This window comes from Haliotis rufescens, unplaced genomic scaffold (assembly GCF_023055435.1).
Source record: "Haliotis rufescens isolate VD_foot unplaced genomic scaffold, xgHalRufe1.0.p SCAF_10, whole genome shotgun sequence".
In the NCBI taxonomy this organism is placed as follows: Eukaryota; Metazoa; Mollusca; class Gastropoda; order Lepetellida; family Haliotidae; genus Haliotis; species Haliotis rufescens.
Genome location: NW_025963780.1, coordinates 45,724,525 through 45,751,964, shown reverse-complemented (window position 1 = coordinate 45,751,964; position 27,440 = coordinate 45,724,525). Strand labels below are relative to the sequence as shown.

Here is a 27,440-nt window from a genome sequence, read left to right as displayed (position 1 = left end):
GTGTTTGATGTTGTGTATTGTGTTACATTGAATGACAGATAGCGAGTGTTTGATGTTGTGTATTGTGTTACATGGAATGACAGATAGCGAGTGTTTGATGGTGTGTATTGTGTTACATGGAATGACTGATAGCGAGTGTTTGATGTTGTGTATTGTGTTATATGGAATGACAGATAGCGAGTGTTTAACGTTGTGTATTGTGTTACATGGAATGACAGATAGCGAGTGTTTGATGATGTGTATTGTGTTACATGGAATGACACATAGCGAGTGTTTGAAGTTGTGTATTGTGTTATATGGAATGACAGATAGCGAGTGTTTGATGTTGTGTATTGTGTTACATGGAATGACAGATAGCGAGTGTTTGATGTTGTGTATTGCGTTATATGGAATGACAGATAGCGAATGTTTGATGTTGTGTATTGGGTTATATGGAATGACAGATAGCGAATGTTTGATGTTGTGTATTGGGTTATATGGAATGACAGATAGCGAGTGTTTGAAGTTGTGTATTGTGTTACATTGAATGACAGATAGCGAGTGTTTGATGGTGTGTATTGTGTTACATGGAATGACAGATAGCGAGTGTTTGATGTTGTGTATTGTGTTATATGGAATGACAGATAGCGAGTGTTTGATGTTGTGTATTGTGTTACATGGAATGACAGATAGCGAGTGTTTGATGATGTGTATTGTGTTACATGGAATGACAGATAGCGAGTGTTTGATGTTGTGTATTGTGTTACATGGAATGACAGATAGCGAGTGTTTGATGTTGTGTATTGTGTTATATGGAATGACAGATAGCGAGTGTTTAACGTTGTGTATTGTGTTACATGGAATGACAGATAGCGAGTGTTTGATGTTGTGTATTGGGTTATATGGAATGACAGATAGCGAATGTTTGATGTTGTGTATTGGGTTATATGGAATGACAGATAGCGAATGTTTGATGTTGTGTATTGGGTTATATGGAATGACAGATAGCGAGTGTTTGAAGTTGTGTATTGTGTTACATTGAATGACAGATAGCGAGTGTTTGATGGTGTGTATTGTGTTACATGGAATGACAGATAGCGAGAGTTTGATGTTGTGTATTGGGTTATATGGAATGACAGATAGCGAATGTTTGATGTTGTGTATTGGGTTATATGGAATGACAGATAGCAAGTGTTTGATGTTGTGTATTGTGTTACATGGAATGACAGATAGCGAGTGTTTGATGTTGTGTATTGTGTTACATGGAATGACAGATAGCGAATGTTTGATGTTGTGTATTGTGTTACATGGAATGACAGATAGCGAGTGTTTGATGTTGTGTATTGTGTTACATGGAATGACAGATAGCGAATGTTTGATGTTGTGTATTGGATTACATGGAATGGCAGATAGCGAGTGTTTGATGTTGTGTATTGTGTTATATGGAATGACAGAGAGCGAGTGTTTGATGTTGTGTATTGTGTTACATGGAATGACAGATAGCGAGTGTTTGAAGTTGTGTATTGTGTTATGTGGAATGACAGATAGCGAATGTTTGATGATGTGTATTGTGTTACATGGAATGACAGATAGCGAGTGTTTGATGTTGTGTATTGTGTTATATGGAATGACAGATAGCGAGTGTTTGATTTTGTGTATTGTGTTACATGGAATGACAGATAGCGAGTGTTTGATGATGTGTATTGTGTTACATGGAATGACAGATAGCGAGTGTTTGATGTTGTGTATTGTGTTACATGGAATGACAGATAGCGAGTGTTTGATGATGTGTATTGTGTTATATGGAATGACAGATAGCGAGTGTTTGATGTTGTGTATTGGGTTATATGGAATGACAGATAGCGATCTTTTTATGTTTTGTATTGTGTTATATGGAATGACAGATAGCGAGTGTTTGATGTTGTGTATTGTGTTACATGGAATGACAGATAGCGATTGTTTGATGTTGTGTATTGTGTTACATGGAATGACAGATAGCGAGTGTTTGATGATGTGTATTGTGTTATATGGAATGACAGATAGCGAGTGTTTGATGTTGTGTATTGTGTTATGTGGAATGACAGATAGCGATCTTTTGATGTTTTGTATTGTGTTATATGGAATGACAGATAGCGAGTGTTTGATGTTGTGTATTGTGTTACATGGAATGACAGATAGCGAGTGTTTGATGTTGTGTATTGTGTTACATGGAATGACAGATAGCGAGTGTTTGATGATGTGTATTGTGTTATATGGAATGACAGATAGCGAGTGTTTGATGTTGTGTATTGTGTTATGTGGAATGACAGATAGGGATTGTTTGATGTTGTGTATTGTGTTATGTGGAATGACAGATAGCGATTGTTTGATGTTGTGTATTGTGTTACATGGAATGACAGATAGCGATTGTTTGATGTTGTGTATTGTGTTATATGGAATGACAGATAGCGAGTGTTTGATGTTGTGTATTGTGTTACATGGAATGACAGATAGCGAATGTTTGATGTTGTGTATTGTGTTATATGGAATGACAGATAGCGAATGTTTGATGTTGTGTATTGTGTTATATGGAATGACAGATAGCGAGTGTTTAATGTTGTGTATTGTGTTATATGGAATGACAGATAGCGAATGTTTGATGTTGTGTATTGTGTTATGTGGAATGACAGATAGCGAGTGTTTAATGTTATGTATTGTGTTATGTGGAATGACAGATAGCGAGTGTTTGATGTTGTGTATTGTGTTACATGGAATGACAGATAGCGAATGTTTGATGTTGTGTATTGGGTTACATGGAATGACAGATAGCGAGTGTTTAATGTTGTGTATTGTGTTACATGGAATGACAGATAGCGAATGTCTGATGTTGTGTATTGGGTTACATGGAATGACAGATAGCGAGTGTTTAATGTTATGTATTGTGTTATATGGAATGACAGATAGCGAATGTTTGATGTTGTGTATTGTGTTACATGGAATGACAGATAGCGAGTGTTTGATGTTGTGTATTGGGTTACATGGAATGACAGATAGCGAATGTTTGATGTTGTGTATTGTGTTATATGGAATGACAGATAGCGAATGTTTGATGTTGTGTATTGTGTTACATGGAATGACAGATAGCGAGTGTTTGATGTTGTGTCTTGTGTTACATGGAATGACAGATAGCGAATGTTTGATGTTGTGTATTGGGTTATATGGAATGACAGATAGCGAGTGTTTGATGTTGTGTATTGTGTTACATGGAATGACAGATAGCAAGTGTTTGATGTTGTGTATTGGGTTACATGGAATGACAGATAGCGAGTGTTTGATGTTGTGTATTGTGTTACATGGAATGACAGATAGCAAGTGTTTGATGTTGTGTATTGGGTTACATGGAATGACAGATAGCGAGTGTTTGATGTTGTGTATTGTGTTACATGGAATGACAGATAGCGAGTGTTTGATGATGTGTATTGTGTTACATGGAATGACAGATAGCGAGTGTTTGATGTTGTGTATTGTGTTACATGGAATGACAGATGGCGAGTGTTTGATGTTGTGTATTGTGTTACATGGAATGACAGATAGCGAGTGTTTGATGTTGTGTATTGTGTTACATGGAATGACAGATAGCGAGTGTTTGATGATGTGTATTGTGTTACATGGAATGACAGATAGCGAGTGTTTGATGTTGTGTATTGTGTTACATGGAATGACTGATAGCGAGTGTTTGATGTTGTGTATTGTGTTATATGGAATGACAGATAGCGAGTGTTTAACGTTGTGTATTGTGTTACATGGAATGACAGATAGCGAGTGTTTGATGATGTGTATTGTGTTACATGGAATGACACATAGCGAGTGTTTGAAGTTGTGTATTGTGTTATATGGAATGACAGATAGCGAGTGTTTGATGTTGTGTATTGTGTTACATGGAATGACAGATAGCGAGTGTTTGATGTTGTGTATTGCGATATATGGAATGACAGATAGCGAATGTTTGATGTTGTGTATTGGGTTATATGGAATGACAGATAGCGAATGTTTGATGTTGTGTATTGGGTTATATGGAATGACAGATAGCGAGTGTTTGAAGTTGTGTATTGTGTTACATTGAATGACAGATAGCGAGTGTTTGATGGTGTGTATTGTGTTACATGGAATGACAGATAGCGAGTGTTTGATGTTGTGTATTGTGTTATATGGAATGACAGATAGCGAGTGTTTGATGTTGTGTATTGTGTTACATGGAATGACAGATAGCGAGTGTTTGAAGTTGTGTATTGTGTTATGTGGAATGACAGATAGCGAATGTTTGATGTTGTGTATTGTTATATGGAATGACAGATAGCGAGTGTTTGATGTTGTGTATTGTGTTACATTGAATGACAGATAGCGAGTGTTTGATGATGTGTATTGTGTTATATGGAATGAGAGATAGCGAGTGTTTGATGTTGTGTATTGTGTTACATGGAATGAGAGATAGCGAATGTTTGATGATGTGTATTGTGTTACATGGAATGACAGATAGCGAGTGTTTGATGTTGTGTATTGTGTTATATGGAATGACAGATAGCGAGTGTTTGATGGTGTGTATTGTGTTACATTGAATGACAGATAGCGAGTGTTTGATGTTGTGTATTGTATTACATGGAATGACAGATAGCGAGTGTTTGATGTTGTGTATTGTGTTACATGGAATGACAGATAGCGAGTGTTTGATGATGTGTATTGTGTTACATGGAATGACAGATAGCGAGTGTTTGAAGTTGTGTATTGTGTTACATTGAATGACAGATATCGAATGTTTGATGTTGTGTATTGTGATATGTGGAATGACAGATAGCGAGTGTTTGATGTTGTGTATTGTGTTACATTGAATGACAGATAGCGAGTGTTTGATGTTGTGTATTGTGTTACATGGAATGACAGATAGCGAGTGTTTGATGGTGTGTATTGTGTTACATTGAATGACAGATAGCGAATGTTTGATGATGTGTATTGTGTTACATGGAATGACAGATAGCGAATGTTTGATGTTGTGTATTGTGTTATATGGAATGACAGATAGCGAGTGTTTGATGGTGTGTATTGTGTTACATTGAATGACAGATAGCGAGTGTTTGATGTTGTGTATTGTGTTACATGGAATGACAGATAGCGAGTGTTTGATGTTGCGTATTGTGTTACATGGAATGACAGATAGCGAGTGTTTGATGATGTGTATTGTGTTACATGGAATGACAAATAGCGAGTGTTTGAAGTTGTGTATTGTGTTACATTGAATGACAGATAGCGAATGTTTGATGTTGTGTATTGTGTTATGTGGAATGACAGATAGCGAGTGTTTGATGTTGTGTATTGTGTTACATTGAATGACAGATAGCGAGTGTTTGATGTTGTGTGTTGTGTTACATGGAATGACAGATAGCGAGTGTTTGAAGTTGTGTATTGTGTTACATTGAATGACAGATAGCGAGTGTTTGATGATGTGTATTGTGTTACATGGAATGACAGATAGCGAGTGTTTGATGTTGTGTATAGTGTTACATTGAATGACAGATAGCGAATGTTTGATGTTGTGTATTGTGTTATATGGAATGACAGATAGCGAGTGTTTGATGATGTGTATTGTGTTACATGGAATGACAGATAGCGAGTGTTTGATGTTGTGTATTGTGTTACATTGAATGACAGATAGAGAATGTTTGATGTTGTGTATTGTGTTATGTGGAATGACAGATAGCGAGTGTTTGATGTTGTGTATTCTGTTATGTGGAATGACAGATAGCGAGTGTTTGATGTTGTGTATTGGGTTACATGGAATGACAGATAGCGAGTGTTTGATGTTGTGTATTGTGTTACATGGAATGACAGATAGCGAGTGTTTGATGTTGTGTATTGTGTTACATGGAATGACAGATAGCGAGTGTTTGATGATGTGTATTGTGTTATATGGAATGACAGATAGCGAGTGTTTGATGTTGTGTATTGGGTTATATGGAATGACAGATAGCGATCTTTTGATGTTTTGTATTGTGTTATATGGAATGACAGATAGCGAGTGTTTGATGTTGTGTATTGTGTTACATGGAATGACAGATAGCGATTGTTTGATGTTGTGTATTGTGTTACATGGAATGACAGATAGCGAGTGTTTGATGATGTGTATTGTGTTATATGGAATGACAGATAGCGAGTGTTTGATGTTGTGTATTGTGTTATGTGGAATGACAGATAGCGAATGTTTGATGTTGTGTATTGGGTTATATGGAATGACAGATAGCGAGTGTTTGATGTTGTGTATTGTGTTACATGGAATGACAGATAGCGAGTGTTTGATGTTGTGTATTGGGTTACATGGAATGACAGATAGCGAGTGTTTGATGTTGTGTATTGTGTTACATGGAATGACAGATAGCAAGTGTTTGATGTTGTGTATTGTGTTACATGGAATGACAGATAGCGAATGTTTGATGTTGTGTATTGGGTTATATGGAATGACAGATAGCGAGTGTTTGATGTTGTGTATTGTGTTACATGGAATGACAGATAGCAAGTGTTTGATGTTGTGTATTGGGTTACATGGAATGACAGATAGCGAGTGTTTGATGTTGTGTATTGTGTTACATGGAATGACAGATAGCAAGTGTTTGATGTTGTGTATTGTGTTACATGGAATGACAGATAGCGAGTGTTTGATGTTGTGTATTGTGTTACATGGAATGACAGATAGCGAGTGTTTGATGATGTGTATTGTGTTACATGGAATGACAGATAGCGAGTGTTTGATGTTGTGTATTGTGTTACATGGAATGACAGATAGCGAGTGTTTGATGTTGTGTATTGTGTTACATGGAATGACAGATAGCGAGTGTTTGATGTTGTGTATTGTGTTACATGGAATGACAGATAGCGAGTGTTTGATGATGTGTATTGTGTTACATGGAATGACAGATAGCGAGTGTTTGATGGTGTGTATTGTGTTACATGGAATGACAGATAGCGAGTGTTTGATGTTGTGTATTGTGTTATATGGAATGACAGATAGCGAGTGTTTAACGTTGTGTATTGTGTTACATGGAATGACAGATAGCGAGTGTTTGATGATGTGTATTGTGTTACATGGAATGACAGATAGCGAGTGTTTGAAGTTGTGTATTGTGTTATATGGAATGACAGATAGCGAGTGTTTGATGTTGTGTATTGTGTTACATGGAATGACAGATAGCGAGTGTTTGATGTTGTGTATTGGGTTATATGGAATGACAGATAGCGAATGTTTGATGTTGTGTATTGGGTTATATGGAATGACAGATAGCGAATGTTTGATGTTGTGTATTGGGTTATATGGAATGACAGATAGCGAGTGTTTGAAGTTGTGTATTGTGTTACATTGAATGACAGATAGCGAGTGTTTGATGTTGTGTATTGTGTTACATGGAATGACAGATAGCGAGTGTTTGATGTTGTGTATTGGGTTATATGGAATGACAGATAGCGAATGTTTGATGTTGTGTATTGGGTTATATGGAATGACAGATAGCAAGTGTTTGATGTTGTGTATTGTGTTACATGGAATGACAGATAGCGAGTGTTTGATGTTGTGTATTGTGTTACATGGAATGACAGATAGCGAGTGTTTGATGTTGTGTATTGTGTTACATGGAATGACAGATAGCGAGTGTTTGATGTTGTGTATTGTGTTACATGGAATGACAGATAGCGAATGTTTGATGTTGTGTATTGGATTACATGGAATGACAGATAGCGAGTGTTTGATGTTGTGTATTGTGTTATATGGAATGACAGAGAGCGAGTGTTTGATGTTGTGTATTGTGTTACATGGAATGACAGATAGCGAGTGTTTGAAGTTGTGTATTGTGTTATGTGGAATGACAGATAGCGAATGTTTGATGATGTGTATTGTGTTACATGGAATGACAGATAGCGAGTGTTTGATGTTGTGTATTGTGTTATATGGAATGACAGATAGCGAGTGTTTGATGTTGTGTATTGTGTTACATGGAATGACAGATAGCGAGTGTTTGAAGTTGTGTATTGTGTTATGTGGAATGACAGATAGCGAATGTTTGATGTTGTGTATTGTGTTACATGGAATGACAGATAGCGAGTGTTTGATGTTGTGTATTGTGTTACATTGAATGACAGATAGCGAGTGTTTGATGATGTGTATTGTGTTATATGGAATGACAGATAGCGAGTGTTTGATGTTGTGTATTGTGTTACATGGAATGAGAGATAGCGAATGTTTGATGATGTGTATTGTGTTACATGGAATGACAGATAGCGAGTGTTTGATGTTGTGTATTGTGTTACATTGAATGACAGATAGCGAGTGTTTGATGATGTGTATTGTGTTACATGGAATGACAGATAGCGAGTGTTTGAAGTTGTGTATTGTGTTACATTGAATGACAGATAGCGAGTGTTTGATGATGTGTATTGTGTTACATGGAATGACAGATAGCGAGTGTTTGATGTTGTGTATTGTGTTACATTGAATGACAGATAGCGAATGTTTGATGTTGTGTATTGTGTTATATGGAATGACAGATAGCGAGTGTTGGATGGTGTGTATTGTGTTACATTGAATGACAGATAGCGAGTGTTTGATGTTGTGTATTGTGTTACATGGAATGACAGATAGCGAGTGTTTGATGTTGCGTATTGTGTTACATGGAATGACAGATAGCGAGTGTTTGATGATGTGTATTGTGTTACATGGAATGACAAATAGCGAGTGTTTGAAGTTGTGTATTGTGTTACATTGAATGACAGATAGCGAATGTTTGATGTTGTGTATTGTGTTATGTGGAATGACAGATAGCGAGTGTTTGATGTTGTGTATTGTGTTACATTGAATGACAGATAGCGAGTGTTTGATGTTGTGTATTGTGTTACATGGAATGACAGATAGCGAGTGTTTGAAGTTGTGTATTGTGTTACATTGAATGACAGATAGCGAGTGTTTGATGATGTGTATTGTGTTACATGGAATGACAGATAGCGAGTGTTTGATGTTGTGTATTGTGTTACATTGAATGACAGATAGCGAATGTTTGATGTTGTGTATTGTGTTATATGGAATGACAGATAGCGAGTGTTTGATGATGTGTATTGTGTTACATGGAATGACAGATAGCGAGTGTTTGATGTTGTGTATTGTGTTACATTGAATGACAGATAGCGAATGTTTGATGTTGTGTATTGTGTTATGTGGAATGACAGATAGCGCGTGTTTGATGTTGTGTATTCTGTTACGTGGAATGACAGATAGCGAGTGTTTGATGTTGTGTATTGGGTTACATGGAATGACAGATAGCGAGTGTTTGATGTTGTGTATTGTGTTACATGGAATGACAGGTAGCGAGTGTTTGATGATGTGTATTGTGTTACATGGAATGACAGATAGCAAGTGTTTGATGTTGTGTATTGTGTTACATTGAATGACAGATAGCGAATGTTTGATGTTGTGTATTGTGTTATGTGGAATGACAGATAGCGAGTGTTTGATGTTGTGTATTGTGTTATGTGGAATGACAGATAGCGAGTGTTTGATGTTGTGTATTGTGTTACATTGAATGACAGATAGCGAATGTTTGATGTTGTGTATTGTGTTATGTGGAATGACAGATAGCGAGTGTTTGATGTTGTGTATTGTGTTACATTGAATGACAGATAGCAAGTGTTTGATGTTGTGTATTGTGTTACATGGAATGACAGATAGCGAGTGTTTGATGTTGTGTATTGTGTTATATGGAATGACAGATAGCGAGTGTTTGATGTTGTGTATTGTGTTACATGGAATGACAGATAGCGAGTGTTTGATGTTGTGTATTGTGCTACATGGAATGACAGATAGCGAGTGTTTGATGTTGTGTATTGTGTTATATGGAATGACAGATAGCGAGTGTTTGATGTTGTGTATTGTGCTACATGGAATGACAGATAGCGAGTGTCTGATGTTGTGTATTGTGTTACATGGAATGACAGATAGCGAGTGTTTAATGTTGTGTATTGTGTTACATTGAATGCTACTGAGGGACCCTGCGCTGATAACCTCAAATCATATCAAGATTAGATTGATGATTGACTCACATAGATCGACAGACTTGATCTTAAGACATTAAAACTATTTATTTTTCAACACAATCCCCTTCCACATTGAGAAGTTGAAGGGATCTCATTCCAGTTTCTTGTAAGTCCTTCTCTAGACTTCATAAAGTGGAAACAGGACAAGATGGAAGCCGGACGCAGCCAGATCAGGAGAAAAAGATGGGTGCTGTTTGGCAATTTTGTTATGTTATTACTTTTGTTGTTATTGTTGTCATTACATGTACATACATGCATGCATGCATGCATGCATGCATGCATGCATGCATGCATGCATGCATGCATACATACATACATACATACATACATACATACATACATACATACATACATACATACATACATACATACATACATACATACATACATACATACATACATACATACATACATACATACATACATACATACATACATACATACATACATACATACATACATACATACATACATACATACATACATACATACATATACTCAATAACAAAGGTTCCTGTGACACCAATATTTGAGTGTTTTTTTCAAACAAGTACAGTTTGGTTTTCTATATTGTAGTACATGTATGGAATCAAGTCACAAAAACGCAACTGCTACAAAAAAGTTGACCTTTATGCAAGCCCCATGCACTACCCAAGAATGGGTATAAAATCTTGTGCGTTAACGGGATTCCATATACGTTGTTTAGCATCGTGCTGACAACAACCACTCAGAGAAACATAAAAAATTACGCAATTATTCAACATTACGAAATGCCACGCCTGTCCGAATATGAGCGTCTACGAGCCATTGGTTTGCAGGATGGAGTCAACGTGATGTTGAAAAACAATTTAACGTCCACAGAGACACCATTTTGTGTTCATGGCAACGTTGGCAACAGACGAATGCATTTAGAGACCATCCTCGGAGTGGCAGGCCACGCGTAACCAATAATCGACAAGACAACTGGATTCGAACAACACACCTACGAAATCGATTCCAGCCAGCAACAGTGACTGCAAGAAGCATCCCTGGCCTTCGACGAATATCTTCGCAAACCGTACATCGTCGCCCCAGATGTGCAGGGATTGTCGTCAGGACCCTAGACGTCCCATTTTGACAGGAAACTACCGTCAAGCACGTCTACAGTAGTGCAGACAGTGTCTACGCTGGGCGGCCATGCAGTGGGGACAAGTTCTAATCACTGACTTGTCAACTAGTAAGAAAGTTGACATCCATGAATTCTCTTCCTTATGTGTAGCACTTCTAATTGCCTTTCAAAGACTCGAGTGTTGAAGGAGTTCAAAGACACACTCGTAAATTGTTGCTATGACAACGACTAATTGGTCATTATCTTGACTGAAGAGCACACCTTTTCTCAGGTTTCCACGTCACTTCTTCTAATGTCATCCCGTAACGGTATCACGTGCATCAAAATATGCTCATTTTATTTTCTGGCCTGTTGGAAGATAGTCAACCATGATTGCACCTGGGCATCCCAGAACACGGAGGCCAGACCTTTCCAACTGATGGGACAGTGTCTGCCTCAGTTGGTGGTGGCGATGTCAAACACTTCCACCGTTCTGATGTTGTTTGGATTGATGACTCTGGATGAGCGCGAACACCACTCTGCAAGTACTTGAGCTCTGCACGTTCCTCAAGTTTGGCCACTTTCCAGAAGTCACAGAACCCTGCTTATTTTGCTGATTTGCGAACAACATTATTCAGATGACAAACATATTTGTTTGGAGGATATTCTTCTCTGACATCATGTCAAGTCCGTAACAAAATAATGCTCTATAAGTAGACTCTTGGATGTCCTAGTCTTTAGGAGTCCACATACAATCGTGTAACGGAGTCCTAAGAACATGACATCCGTTGTCTTTCAGAGTTTAAGTCAACAATAGAATCGCTGACCCTAAGAAGAAGGAATAGGTTTACTTGTAGTCGCCACCACGTATCATGCAGCTACCTACCTGTTGCCTTTGTGTTTACACATGTACGATATGTTCCTGTGTTTTTCAGATGGACAATTGATTTTCCTTTGCATGTTTTTGTGACGGTGACACTGGTGGGGCAGGATGCGCTCATCTTTTCACGAACACTTGGTAACATTACTATTTGACAGTGATTTATAAACGCATGCTAATGACATAGTCGGAATCGTATAATCGACTCAGTTTAAGCAGAGATTTCTATTGAATAATGAAAGGATTTGTCGGTTTTATTCTTTTGTGTTGACAATAACAACCTTTATTCCTTTATTCAAATGTGGACCAACATATCGTGAGCAGCCTGCTACCAACTGGGATCACAACTGTATAATCATATAATGGAATTCGTCGAAGCATATACCAACACATGGGCCACGAGAGAAGCCAACACTGTTGAAAGTACGTTATGTTGTCAATGGTAGAATGCACAATCTGAAAAAGGAGGAAATAGAACTGGAATAAACCCATTCTGTCCCAGCCAGCTGTCATCCAAGATCTAAGCTTCAGCAACCCATGCTTGCCGTAAAACGCGACTATTCTTGTCGTAAGAGACGATTAACGGGATCGGGTGGTCAGGCTCGCTGACTTAGTTGGTGCATATCATCGTATGCCAATTGCGCAGATCGATCTTCATGACACCAGTCACCCGATTGTCTGGTCCAGACTCGATTATTTACAGACCGCCGTCATATAGCTGGAATATTGCTGAGTGTCTCGTGAAACAACAAACCAACCAAGCAAACTCTAAGCCCAACAAAAGTGTGTAGTTGTTCTCTGTGACAAGTATACCAGTGTAAAATACACTCAATATTGTTCCAATATGTTATGCAAATATTAGCGTTTTCTGATATAATTATTAGCTAAATATAAATGGAATTAAAATATTCATAAAGGTTTCATTACCTACAACATATCAACAAGCAATTAAATCTTGTAGACGTTCACGTGTCACACTGAACACTGACAGCTACATAGCAGGCTACAGTGATGTAAGATGGACGTATCCATCAAACCCATCGCGCTCAGTGAATTCTATTGTCCAGAGGCCGCAGTCGCACCGGCGTAGAAGTTATTATTATGTAATAATACAGCATCACTACCTCGTGACGTATCGTCCGTCGGTCAAGAACTAGATGAAGACAATGCACAATTCATTGACTAGGGAATCACTCGAAGTCAAAATGTACGAGGCGATTACTACAAAAGTCAAGCATCTCCACTGGTCAGTACATAACACCACTGACAGTAAACTGCTTGACTGTAATCGTTCCTCTTCTTCTTATTAAGGTAAGAAACATTTTATTATTTGATACATTTGGTCCTATATTATATATATGTGTGTGATATATTCTAGATAGTCTGTGTTTCTATAGATGGTTAACTCTAACAAGCTAATGTAAGATTGGGGAGACATATTTGCACTGTGCATGTGCACGGGTCCCTTGTATGTGTAAATAATGAAGCGTTCATTATTACCTATGTACGTATGAAAGATCATACACAATAACGTGTCTGTTTTAGATATTTGTTTACCAGAACTTGTATGTATTATGAATAGATGTTTACTATACTTTGTATGTTTTATGAAATGTGTTTAGCACCACATGTGTCCGTAAATGAGCAGTAATTACCTATTAATTGAATATGATTTTCCATTATCAATATCCGAATATACATGATATCAGAATACAATATGTATCAAATAAGTGTCATGAAAGTAACGTTAATCGGGCGGTATGTTGAAGGATAAAGACACAGACAGTTAGTCTGTATATCTAATGTTCGGCCGTTACAGAATCTGTTACTCTATCATATTTTGATACACACGATGACAAAGCATTGATGAACTTAGAAATCAAATCTAACATCGTGATAAGTCTACTCCGTGCAAATGATACTATTATGATTATCAATATCGTTCAAATCCTACATCTACATGTTTTATTATACTTGGTTTGAGGTTATTGTTATTATCGTTTATCGCGTATATGTCTATCTACATTTAGTAAATAGCGCGTCTCACTTCAGACGTAAAAAGCCAAGCGTATTTATAATGACGTTACTTACAAATGCAGTCACAGGTCATAATGTTGGTGTCATGATGTAATGCTCTCTCTAGACATGAAAGTGTGCTTAGCTCTACCTATAGCTATATCCCCTAGCTTTCCAGCTTTCCCCCTCAAGTATTATAACCGTTGCTTATTCGATTGTTCTATCATTATTCTATATGTTTCATGTATTCATACTGTTATCATTCTATGTACCATGTATTGCTATTATGTCTCTTGTATTCTGTATTATAAAACACAACACCACTGACAGTAAACTGCTTGACTGTAATCGTTCCTCTTCTTCTTATTAAGGTATAATCAAGTTCCCAAACTCGGGACAAAACCTTGATTATACAAGGCCTCAACATAACCATGTTGTTTGATCAAGGAACTTGGAACAGGGCACATATCAAATAATGCCACATGCAGGCCCCGTGTCTTTACTGAGGAAGACATTTGCCAAAACATTTCCGTACTATCACCTTTTGACTTGACTCTAAAACCTGAAGACATGTCTTTTGTCCTGAATTCCAAAGCTAAAAGATGACAAAGGGGAGAAACATAATACAAAATATACCACCAAAACCCCGTCTAAAAGATCAATTACAATCCTTAATACTATCAAAGGAGGACTTTATATTCACAGATATTATTTGAAACAAATGGAATTGATACCATGTCGATGCTTGAAGTTTTGCAATATCAAAAAGAACCAAGATTAATTCTGTCAAAACGTTTGATTTTTCAACTTTGTACACCACTATCCTTCATATCAGCTTTAGGAAAAACGTCATTTCGCGATCCATGTTACATTTGTTTGTGACCATGGAGACCACAGACATAGTAACAGCTCTATCCTCAGAGGTGAAGTTGTCAAACAGGGAAGCACATGTTTACTTCCTCAGAGAAAATATCTGTGTGAAATGTGGGGATAAGGCAATGCGTTAAGTAGTGGGCATCCCCATGGGCACCAACCGTGCTCCTCTTCTGACTGATCTGCTTCTTCACGTATACAGGTCGGATTTATTTCTCCGATTGGCAAAGTCAAAACAAGGGAAATTTGACCTCTGGATGAAGATTCAGGGTATATACCAAAAGATCTCCAGAAGACTGCACGACAAGAGGGGTGATTTCAACCTGTCAACAATCAACTTACTTTTATGTCGACCAATATTCCAGGAGTTCTAGCCTTTAACGCCTACGTTTGGCGCACCCATCATGTCCTCCTCCACGTCCGCGACTCAGTTAACAGTATGTTGGGACAGGTTTTATAACCGAGCACATCGTCAATACCATCTTCCCTAAATTACTTTGGACAAAACTACAACCCTGATGTATAGAAGACACGGTTAAAGAGGAAGGTACGTTGCCTGCTTGCGGGTCAAGTTGTGTCCCACTTCAGCAGCCCATGCTTGCCGTAAAAGGCGAATATGCTTGTCGTTAGAGGCGACTAACGACAACGGATGGTCATGCTCGCTGATTTGGTTGATGCATGTCATCGTATCCCAGTTTGCGTGGATCGATGCTCATGATGTCAACCACTTGTTTTTCTGGTCAAGACTCAGTGTTTCACAGACCGTCGTCATTAAAGTGCTAAACGACTTAAACTTTGGGCTTTCCTCTCACATAAAGCTGACACGCTGTGATATGACTGGAATACTGTTGAAAGCGACGTTAAACCCAACTCACTTTCTCTTATGCTTCCTCAGATCGTAGGCAGCAATAGCGGAATCTAGATACACCGCGTGCGTCGACACAACGTCATGCATAAAATACAAGCCACAGTTACAACTCACAACTTCATATCATGTATATGAAATAGTAACAAAACAAGTAAGTATTGATTATATTTGATCAATGTTTGTTGCAGGAATTGTTCTCGACGCCACGTAGCATCTTAAATTAAAATTTCAGATTTCAGATTTTTAATCCTTGAATTATTCAAACGCATCATGCTCATCACAGATGTGTGCAAAGATCAGTGACGGTAGCGGCACAAACAGGAAACAGATCTGTTTGACAACTTTGATGAAGAGCGTTTTTTTTAAAATAGCACCAAATGGATGTGGTTAATTTTCAAAGTAATCCATGTTTTGTGCGCCTCAGTAGTGATACGTTTTTACCTGGGGGTAGCTGATTGTGTTACTGCACGTGTATCTGATTGTGTCACTGCACATGTACCTGATTGTGTCATTGCACGTGTATCTGATTGTGTCATTCCACGTGTATCTGATGTGTCATTGCACGTGTATCTGATGGTGTCATTGCACATGTATGCACCTGATTGTGTCATTGCACGTGTATCTGATTGTGTCATTGCACATGTATCTGATTGTGTCATTGCACATGTATGCATCTGATTGTGTCATTGCACATGTATGCACCTGATTGTGTCATTGCACGTGTATCTGATTGTGTCATTGCACATGTATGCATCTGATTGTGTCATTGCACGTGTATCTGATTGTGTCATTGCACGTGTATCTGATTGTGTCATTGCACGTGTATCTGATTGTGTCATTGCACGTGTATCTGATTGTGTCGCTGCACGTGTATCTGATTGTGTCACTGCACACATATGCATCTGATTGTGTCATTGCACATGTATGTATCTGATTGTGTCATTGCACGTGTATCTGATGTGTCATTGCACGTCCAGCTGCAATAGTCTGACTGCCCGCGTGAAGGCTGGCGTCGTGTTCTCAGCCAGCAGATGACGGATGCTTCCGATATTCCGATTATAGCATGTTTTGCACATTTCGGCTAGTTGCCTCTCAACTGATAGGTCTGACTGCAAGTACTAACCTAGATTTTGTTTGGTAATGACATGTAAATCTATAACGTCAACGCCAGTCAATAACCAGTCTCGATGTCCCACGAAATAGATTCCACTGGGCGTAAAAGACAAAATAACGCTGAAACCTGTATGAATGAATAACTGAAAACCATCGATGACACCAGGTGTTGGGGAAGGGGGAGCATGTCCTGCCCTGTCGGTGACACCAGGTGTTGGGGAAGGGGAGCATGTCTTGCCCTGTCGATGACACCAGGTGTTGGGGAAGGAGAAGCATGTCCTGCCCTGTCGATGACACCAGGTGTTGGGGAAGGGGGAGCATGTCCTGCCCTGTCGGTGACACCAGGTGTTGGGGAAGGGGAGCATGTCTTGCCCTGTCGATGACACCAGGTGTTGGGGAAGGGGAAGCATGTCCTGCCCTGTCGGTGACACCAGGTGTTGGGGAAGGGGGAAGCATGTCTTGCCCTGTCGATGACACCAGGTGTTGGGGAAGGGGAAGCATGTCCTGCCCTGTCGATGACACCAGGTGTTGGGGAAGGGGAAGCATGTCCTGCCCTGTCGATGACACCAGGTGTTGGGGAAGGGGAAGCATGTCCTGCCTTGTCGGTTGCACCAGCTGTATCCGCTCACCACAGAGTTGATACTAAATACAATGCTATGTACGTAAAGAGTGGATACTACATGTGTATCCAATTCTAACAATGTGAAAAAGCGTTGATACTACATGGCCATGCTTTGTTACCCATATCATCTAATGATAAATTTGTAAACGACAATGTCTGAATAAGCATATATATATATGCAATGATTTCTCTCTCGCTTTGTTCTGTAAAATGTACACATCGTAATGAATCATGCCCAGAAATATCGGAGATATTGTCATCCAAGCAAGAACGTGTATCCAATCGTCTTCTCGGTAATGCACATGTTTGAAGTAGATACACTGTCTGCTGGTGTGAAAGGGGGACTTCACATTCAGAACACGTTACATAACTGGGACAGATAAGGCTGAGGTGGCCAATACATCACCAAGTCCCATGGCGGGCGGCGAAATCTCCCAACTGATGGTGTCATATAAATAACTGTTATCCATATGGTTTATGATAAGCGAGTTAATAAAAGCAAGTTTGTTTGTTTGTATACGGGGCCATGAGACACGCATTACACAGATCAGAACGTCTAAAATCTGTATCATTTCAGACATCGGTTTCAATCAACAACACCTCGTGCCCATGGAATCAAGAAGCCTGGAGAAGGTTCTGGCCTAACCGTCTGCTCAGCTCATCCACAGACGCTCAGTTGGAGTCGAGATTCGGTGACCTTGACGACCACGGTGTACGTGTATGTTCTGAGCTCTCAAGAATCAGCACAGACGCAATTGATGATGTAATCGACACCACTGCCACCGCTGCAACGATAACGTTGGCGTAATTAAAATGTATGACCCCCTTGCTCGGATTTCGGCATCTTGCTATGAGATACGGGACGTAAACAAGAATAGTTTACTTTGCAGTCAGTCCTGGTGAGGCGGAGTCTATGACGATCTGGTGTGGTGCCGTACGTATTGCCCGCGTCGTGCCCAAAGTTGGGAATTGCACTCTGGGCAAGGCTGAGGTGCACTGCCACTGATGACTGATTGCCCAGCTTCAACTCAACAACGTTATTTCTCGCATGATTATTGAGTCTTGGCAAGACGATTCGCAAACTTCACTTCGTTAAGTGAATGATTTGTTAAAACGACATGATTGTGTATTGAACGTTCTCTTTACGTTTCTAAGAATTCGAATCATGCAAATATCAAAGGTCATGGATATTGTGTCTATCAAAGGCAATAAACCGTTTTGTGACACTTTGTCGATAACAAAGAACATGTAGATTAATTATAAGGCTGTACTTTACCATCTCCTTTTAAAAATATTGCTACCCCCTATGCTGTTCTATGAGAGTATAGTGTCACGTTTAACTGTACAAACGCCTACCACCACCAGGTGACAATTGTGCTTCATATCAATTGATGTAAATATTATATTATTAAAAAAGCAATAATTATTGTATAATATTTTGGCATTCATCTGCTCATAACAAGAGGGGTTGTGTAACAACTCAATTAACATTCAATTTGTTGTGCTCTCTCAACCGGTTACGTACAGTTCTGCCAGAAATTGTTCTCAACCCTGGAAATGTCAGAGCTGAAAGTGTGGCAGTTTGGTATTCAATCCATAGATGCACCAACCGAATATGGTTGTCTTGTTGACTTGACGTCACAAGTGGACGGCCGGTTCGTGGAAAGTCATGAGTGTTGTCCTGCTGTAGATAACGTATCCAAAAAGATTATATTGTGTTTCGATGAACATTAAAATGTCTCGCTCCTTCTTCGTGTGCTGTTCCTGTTTTCACGGAGCGTAAATTTAGAACCTTATTTTCAACAAGCCATGGCACTGCGAAAGCGTTATGTAAAACAAGGTCACTTTCCAAAACAAGGTGTTTGAGTATCATGTGAGTATCATGTGAGTATCGCGTGAGTATCAGGTGTGTATCATGTGAGTATCATGTATGTATCATGTGAGTATCATGTAAGTATCATGTATCAGGTGTGTATCATGTGAGTATCAGGTGGGTATCAGGTGTGAAGCATGTGAGTATCATGTGTGTATCATATGAGTATCATGTGAGTATCATGTGAGTATCAGGTGTGTATCATGTGAGTATCATGTGAGTATCGTGTGAGTATCAGGTGTGTATCATGTGAGTATCATGTGTGTATCATGTGAGTATCATGTAAGTATCATGTAGCAGGTGTGTATCATGTGAGTATCATGTGAGTATCATGTGAGTATCATGTAAGTATCATGTAGCAGGTGTGTATCATGTGAGTATCATGTGTGTATCATGTGAGTATCATGTAAGTATCATGTAGCAGGTGTGTATCATGTGTGTATCATGTGAGTATCATGTGAGTATCATGTGAGTATCATGTGAGTATCATGTGTGTATCATGTGAGTATCATGTAAGTATCATGTAGCAGGTGTGTATCATGTGAGTATCATGTGAGTATCAGGTGTGTATCATGTGAGTATCATGTGAGTATCGTGTGAGTATCAGGTGTGTATCATGTGAGTATCATGTGTGTATCATGTGAGTATCATGTAAGTATCATGTAGCAGGTGTGTATCATGTGAGTATCATGTGAGTATCAGGTGTGAAGCATGTGAGTATCATGTAAGTATCATGTAGCAGGTGTGTATCATGTGAGTATCATGTAAGTATCATGTAAGTATCATGTAGCAGGTGTGTATCATGTGTGTATCATGTGAGTATCGTGTGAGTATCAGGTGTGTATCATGTGAGTATCATGTGTGTATCATGTGAGTATCATGTAAGTATCATGTAGCAGGTGTGTATCATGTGTGTATCATGTGAGTATCATGTGAGTATCATGTGAGTATCATGTGAGTATCATGTGTGTATCATGTGAGTATCATGTAAGTATCATGTAGCAGGTGTGTATCATGTGAGTATCAGGTGTGTATCATGTGAGTATCATGTGAGTATCGTGTGAGTATCAGGTGTGTATCATGTGAGTATCATGTGTGTATCATGTGAGTATCATGTAAGTATCATGTAGCAGGTGTGTATCATGTGAGTATCATGTGAGTATCAGGTGTGTATCATGTGAGTATCATGTGAGTATCGTGTGAGTATCAGGTGTGTATCATGTGAGTATCATGTGTGTATCATGTGAGTATCATGTAAGTATCATGTAGCAGGTGTGTATCATGTGTGTATCATGTGAGTGTCATGTGAGTATCATGTGAGTATCAGGTGTGTATCATGTGAGTATCATGTAAGTATCATGTAAGTATGTGAGTATCAGGTGTGAATCATGTGAGTATCAGGTGAGTATCAGGTGAGTATCACTAAAGTATCATGCTCTCAACAAACAAACAATCATCTCAATTGTGCGCCGTGCATGAACAAGCGAATGCAAATTATGAACCACGACTCTAAAGTCGAGGAGATGTCTTCATGATTATGTATATGATAATTGAATTTCAGAATATGTATTTTTAACTAAACTTTATATGAAGCACAGTTACTGTTTGCCGTAAGTATATATTGATGGCTAGAATGGAAGGACCATTAACACGAGTTACTAACACCATCTGGGCAACATACACTGTAGATGCTTTTAGAGAATTCCTCTGAGAAAGGTCTAACTATTGATCAGAGCGAAACATCGTGTATGCAAAACTATAACAGAAACTAAAGCTGGGGCGGGGGGGGGGGGGGGGGGGGGGGGGGGGCGCTGGCGATTGGTCCAATGTCCAATGATTGGAACAGTCAGTTAATTGAAAAATGCGTCATACAAATTCAAATATTAATTTAATTCAATTCGATTTAATTTTTAATTCTCAAAGCTTATGAATAACTAGGAATGTGGTTTCGACTCGTTTTCAGGAAGAAATTATGGAAATTGTGTACAAAGGTTTAAAAACCGAAAGCAGTGAACTTTGCTTGAAGGAACGTTTTGCATTTCAATCAGTGCCTTAACTTTAAGTTTGAAAGGGAGCACGGGTGGCCCAGTCGTCTAAGGCGCCACGATTTGCTGTGTTGCGTCCCTTGGGCACGCCAAAAGTCTATGGTTGAGGGTTCGAATCTCGGTTCGCCCCGATTATGGCAAAATACCGGAGAAAATAATAAGGTCAACTGTATCCAGGGTAAACATGTCGAGGATGTTTCCAAAGTTGACGCATCGGTGAACACAATTCTGTCGTGCAATTCCCTATTTTCACGTCTACCACAACGTACCCGTGTCTATTCACGGTCGCATTTGGCAAGTGTTTGTCACGTTAGAGCAGGTGTGGTGGGTGTGGTGGGTGTGGCCGGTGTGGCCGGTGTGGCCGGTGTGGTGGGTGTGGTGGGTGTGGTGGTTGTGGTGGGTGTACCTGGTGTGGCCGGTATGAAGGTGTGGCCGGTGTGGTGGGTGTGGCCGGTGTGGCCGGTGTGGCCGGTGTGGTGGGTGTGGCCGGTGTGGCCGGTGTGGTGGGTGTGGTGGGTGTGGCCGGTGTGGCCGGTGTGGTGGGTGTGGCCGGTGTGGCCGGTGTGGTGGGTGTGGTTGGTGTGGCCGGTGTGGCCGGTGTGGTGGGTGTGGCCGGTGTGGCCGGTGTGGCCGGTGTGGCCGGTGTGGCCGGTGTGGTGGGACAGTGTGGACAGTGCGGACAGTGTGGACAGCGCGCACAGTGCGGACAGTGCGGACAGTGTGGACAGTGCGGACAGTGCGGTTTGTCACGTTAGAGCAGGTGTGTTGGGTGTGGTGGGTGTACCTGGTGTGGCCGGTATGACGGTGTGGTGGGTGTGGTGGGTGTGGCCGGTGTGTTGGGTGTGGTGGGTGTGGTGGGTGTGTTGGGTGTGGCCGGTGTGGCCGGTGTGGCCGGTGTGGTGGGTGTGGCCGGTGTGGCCGGTGTGGTGGGTGTGGCCGGTGTGGTGGGTGTGGTGGGTGTGGTGGGTGTGGCCGGTGTGGCCGGTGTGGCCGGTGTGGTGGGTGTGGCCGGTGTGGCCGGTGTGGTGGGTGTGGCCGGTGTGGCCGGTGTGGTGGGTGTGGTGGGTGTGGCCGGTGTGGCCGGAGTGGTGGGTGTGGCCGGTGTGGCCGGTGTGGTGTATGTGGTTGGTGTGGCCGGTGTGGCCGTTGTGGTGGGTGTGGCCGGTGTGGCCGGTGTGGTCGGTGTGGCCGGTGTGGCCGGTGTGGTGGGACAGTGTGGACAGTGCGGACAGTGTGGACAGCGCGCACAGTGCGGACAGTGCGGACAGTGCGGACAGTGTGGACAGTGCGGACAGTGCGGACAGTGTGGACAGTGCGGACAGTGCGGACAGTGCGGACAGTGTGGACAGTGCGGACAGTGTGGACAGTGCGGACAGTGCGGACAGTGTGGACAGTGCGGACAATGTGGACAGTGCGGACAGTGCGGACAGTGTGGACAGTGCGTTCTTGGGGTGATGAATCGCAATATTGAATTATTTCTTAAAATGAAAAACACTGTCACATTTACATATATATATATTGCAACCATGACAGTACAACCTCAGTAAAGTAAGAAGATAGCATACCACACCCACGGGAGATGCGACTTCAAGCGCCATGTCATCCCTACTAGTGATGCTAGATTGGATGACGTGCGCTGCAATCGGCTCGCTTGTTACGACAGTGATAAAACAGTAACAAATCGCGTTATACTTTCAGAAACCCTGTTTTATGTTCCATTATCAAGGGAGTTGACAGACTGTACTCTCAATATCAACAGTTTGAAAAATTGTTTCTATTCTCAAGAGTGTCAGAAATATTATTATACTCTTTAACTTCTGAGTTATGGACGACTGAATAATGCAAAGTAATCCTCCATTGTAAGTGCGAAAGGGACAGGGCTCTTGCTATGAACAGACATCTAGAAAAAGAGCCATTTTCCATCACATCTTTTAAGGGTATGACCTGTTTGTATGCGTGCGCGCGTGTGTGTGCGCATGCGTGTCCGTGTGCGTGTGTTTGTGTGTGTGTTGTGTTTGTTTGTCATCTGCTTAACGCCGCACTCCGAAATATTCCAGCAACACGATGATTTACACTGTAGGGTTATTTTGCCACGCAATTAAGTAAATCACCATGTCTGACTGCCCCATCCATTAAGTCACTATGCCTGACTGCCCCATCCATTAAGTCACCATGCCTGGCTGCCCCATCCATTAAGTCACCATGCCTGACTGCCCGATCCATTAAGTCACCATGCCTGACTGCCCCATCCATTAAGTCACCATGCCTGACTGCCCCATCCATTAAGTCACCATGCCTGACTGCCCCATCCATTAAGTCACTATGCCTGACTGCCCCATCCATTAAGTCACCATGCCTGGCTGCCCCATCCATTAAGTCACCATGCCTGACTGCCCGATCCATTAAGTCACCATGCCTGACTGCCCGATCCATTAAGTCACCATGCCTGACTGCCCGATCCATTAAGTCACCATGCCTGACTGCCCCATCTATGAAGCCACCATGCCTGACTGCCCCATCCATTAAGTCACCATGCCTGACCGCCCCATCTATGAAGCCACCATGCCTGACTGCCACATCCATGAAGTCACTATGCCTGACTGCCCCATCCATTAAGTCACCATGCCTGACTGCCCCATCCATTAAGTCACCATGCCTGACCGCCCCATCTATGAAGCCACCATGCCTGACTGCCACATCCATGAAGTCACTATGCCTGACTGCCCCATCCATTAAGTCACCATGCCTGACTACCCCATCCATTAAGTCACCATGCCTGACTACCCCATCCATTAAGTCACCATGCCTGACTACCCCATCCATTAAGTCACCATGCCTGACTGCCCCATCCATTAAGTCACCATGCCTGACTACCCCATCCATTAAGTCACCTTGCCTGACTGCCCCATCCATTAAGTCACCATGCCTGACTACCACATCACTTAAGTCACCATGCCTGACTGCCCCATTCATTAAGTCACCATGCCTGACTGCCCCATCCATTAAGTCACCATGCCTGACCGCCCCATCCATTAAGTCACCATGCCTGACTACCCAATCCATTAAGTCACCATGCCTGACTACCCCATCCATTAAGTCACCATGCCTGACTGCCCCATCCATTAAGTCACCATGCCTGACTGCCCCATCCATTAAGTCACCATGCCTGACTGCCCCATCCATTAAGTCACCATGCCTGACTGCCCCATCCATTAAGTCACCATGCCTGACTGCCCCATCCATTAAGTCACCATGCCTGACTACCACATCACTTAAGTCACCATGCCTGACTGCCCCATTCATTAAGTCACCATGCCTGACTGCCCCATCCATTAAGTCACCATGCCTGACCGCCCCATCCATTAAGTCACCATGCCTGACCGCCCCATCCATTAAGTCACCATGCCTGACTACCCCATCCATTAAGTCACCATGCCTGACTACCCCATCCATTAAGTCACCATGCCTGACTACCTAATCCATTAAATCACCATGCCTGACTACCCCATCCATGAATTCACCATGCCTGACTGCCCCATCCATTAAGTCACCATGCCTGACTACCCCATCACTTAAGTCACTATGCCTGACTGCCCCATCCATTAAGTCACCATGCCTGACTGCCCCATCCATTAAGTCACCATGCCTGACTACCCCATCACTTAAGTCACTATGCCTGACTGCCCCATTCATTAAGTCACCATGCCTGACTACACCATTTATTAAGTCACCATGTCTGACTACCCAGTCACTTAAGTCTCTATGCCTGTCTGCCCGATCCATTAAATCAAGTATGTCGTCCGTTATCAGTTCCAAGCGAAAGCCAGTTATATTTGTCAAGCGGTTTCAGGGTTTTGGACAATGAAAAGAGTTATCTGGCCTGAGAGGGCATTCTGTCTCAGATACTTCCATTTTTAACAATGCCCGAGTTTCGTTGCACGACTGTTTTCGAAGACGAACAAGAACGCATTTGTGTTCACAATTTCATACTATCTTAAACCTAAATAATCTAAACACGCACAACATGATGGTAAACGTCATCATGAACCTTTGATACCCGTTACCTGATTATTATAACACGGATACACAATCTGTATCAGTGACACACAGGTCACAGGCTGGCATTGTGGAGGACCAGGAACACTCACCTTCTACTCGGTGTGGTGTCCCTAACTCCTTCAGAGCTGTCGGTAATGTTCCTCACTTCCTTCAGAGCTGTCGGTAATGTTCACCCACTTCCTTCAGAGCTCGACAATGTTCCTCACTTCCTTCAGAGCTCGACAATGTTCCTCACTTCCTTCAGAGCTCGACAATGTTCCCCACTTCCTTCAGAGCTCGACAAAGTTCCTCACTTCCCTCAGAGCTCGACAATGTTCCTCACTTCCTTCAGAGCTCGACAATGTTCCTAACTTCCTTCAGAGCTCGACAATGTTCCTCACTGCTGGCTGGTTGATCTGTAAAGTCCTCCACTTCCTTCCAGGCTGTCAACCAGTCACGTGAACTCCCTGTTGCAGCAGCATACGGTGTTCACACACACAACACGGCGCTTCCCTTTTATACGCGGCGTTTCCCGTCGCCGGCCGTTGTGTGTGTGGCAACCCCAGAGAGTTGGCCGGTCCGTCAGCGAGCACGGTTGTGAATTCAAGCACACGCAGGGTCCTGTATTTACCACAAACTTGTTTCTTGAACGTGAATACTATTCCATGTCAGGGAAACACTGGGAACATAGGTTTATAAGACACACAGAGTGGAATGAGAGTGACATTCACGTGAAGGCAGCACGTTGTGACGAGTACACTGTGTACAGCTAGCGTCATTATCGCAACTAGTCAGTGGAAAAAAGGTGCGTTTGTTTGTTGTTTAACACCGCTCACAGCAAAAGTCTTGATATATGAGACGTTATGTAAATGTCTGGACCAGACAGTCCAGAGACTGACATTATGAGCAAATGTGTAGGACAATTTCTAAAGGTCGTGTGAGGCAGGTATTAACATTGCTTGTCTGAAAGGTATCCCTAGGTCGCGCGGGATAATTATTAATAGGTCGTGTGAGACAGGTATTAACATTTGTCTGAAAGGTATCCCAAGGTCGCGCGGGATAATTATAAATAGGTCGTGTGAGACAGGTATTAACATTTGTCTGAAAGGTATCCCAAGGTCGCACGGGATAATTATTAATAGGTCGTGTGAGACAGGTATTAACATTGCTTGTCTGAAAGGTATCCCAAGGTCGCGCGGGATAATTATTAATAGGTCGTGTGAGACAGGTATTAACATTGCTTGTCTGAAAGGTATCCCAAGGTCGCGCGGGATAATTATTAATAGGTCGTGTGAGGCAGGTATTAACATTGCTTGTCTGAAAGGTATCCCCAGGTCGCGTGGGATAATTATTAATAGGTCGTGTGAGACAGGTATTAACATTTGTCTGAAAGGTATCCCAAGGTCGCGCGGGATAATTATTAATAGGTCGTGTGAGACAGGTATTAACATTTGTCTGAAAGGTATTCCCAGGTCGCTTGGGATAATTATTAATAGGTCGTGTGAGGCAGGTATTAACATTGCTTGTCTGAAAGGTATCCCCAGGTCGCGTGGGGTAATTATTAATAGGTCGTGTGAGACAGGTATTAACATTGCTTGTCTGAAAGGTATCCCTAGGTCGCGCGGGATAATTATTAATAGGTCGTGTGAGACAGGTATTAACATTTGTCTGAAAGGTATCCCCAGGTCGCTTGGGATAATTATTAATAAGTCGTGTGAGGCAGGTATTAACATTGCTTGTCTGAAAGGTATCCCAAGGTCGCGCGGGATAATTATTAATAGGTCGTGTGAGGCAGGTATTAACATTGCTTGTCTGAAGGGTATCCCTAGGTCGCGCGGGATAATTATTAATAGGTCGTGTGAGACAGGTATTAACGGTTGTAGTGAACCTTAGAGGACCCAAGTATATATTATCGCTACACGCATCAGGGGGCGTTAAACCCGAA

General features: G+C 41.4%; 1 protein-coding gene and 1 long non-coding RNA gene across 3 annotated transcripts in view; one reads left to right on the top strand and one right to left on the bottom strand.

Annotated features, from left to right (window-relative positions):
* Positions 1–26,223, bottom strand: part of LOC124126804 (QRFP-like peptide receptor) — a 122,165-nt gene extending 95,942 nt beyond the window's left edge. The window contains exon 1 of the mRNA XM_046490331.2: positions 25,606–26,223. The gene's annotated coding sequence lies outside the window, so the exon portion shown is untranslated. The remainder of the gene's footprint in view (positions 1–25,605) is intronic.
* On the top strand, positions 13,285–19,288 carry LOC124126805. 2 transcript variants are annotated; one of them, XR_007219731.1, is made up of 3 exons: positions 14,387–14,434; positions 15,139–15,483; positions 18,117–19,288. It is a non-coding gene; the product is annotated as an uncharacterized LOC124126805 (long non-coding RNA). The 2 variants fall into 2 exon arrangements; XR_006859841.2 differs by lacking the exons at positions 14,387–14,434; positions 15,139–15,483 and adding an exon at positions 13,285–13,358.
* Positions 26,224–27,440: the final 1,217 nt, after the last annotated feature.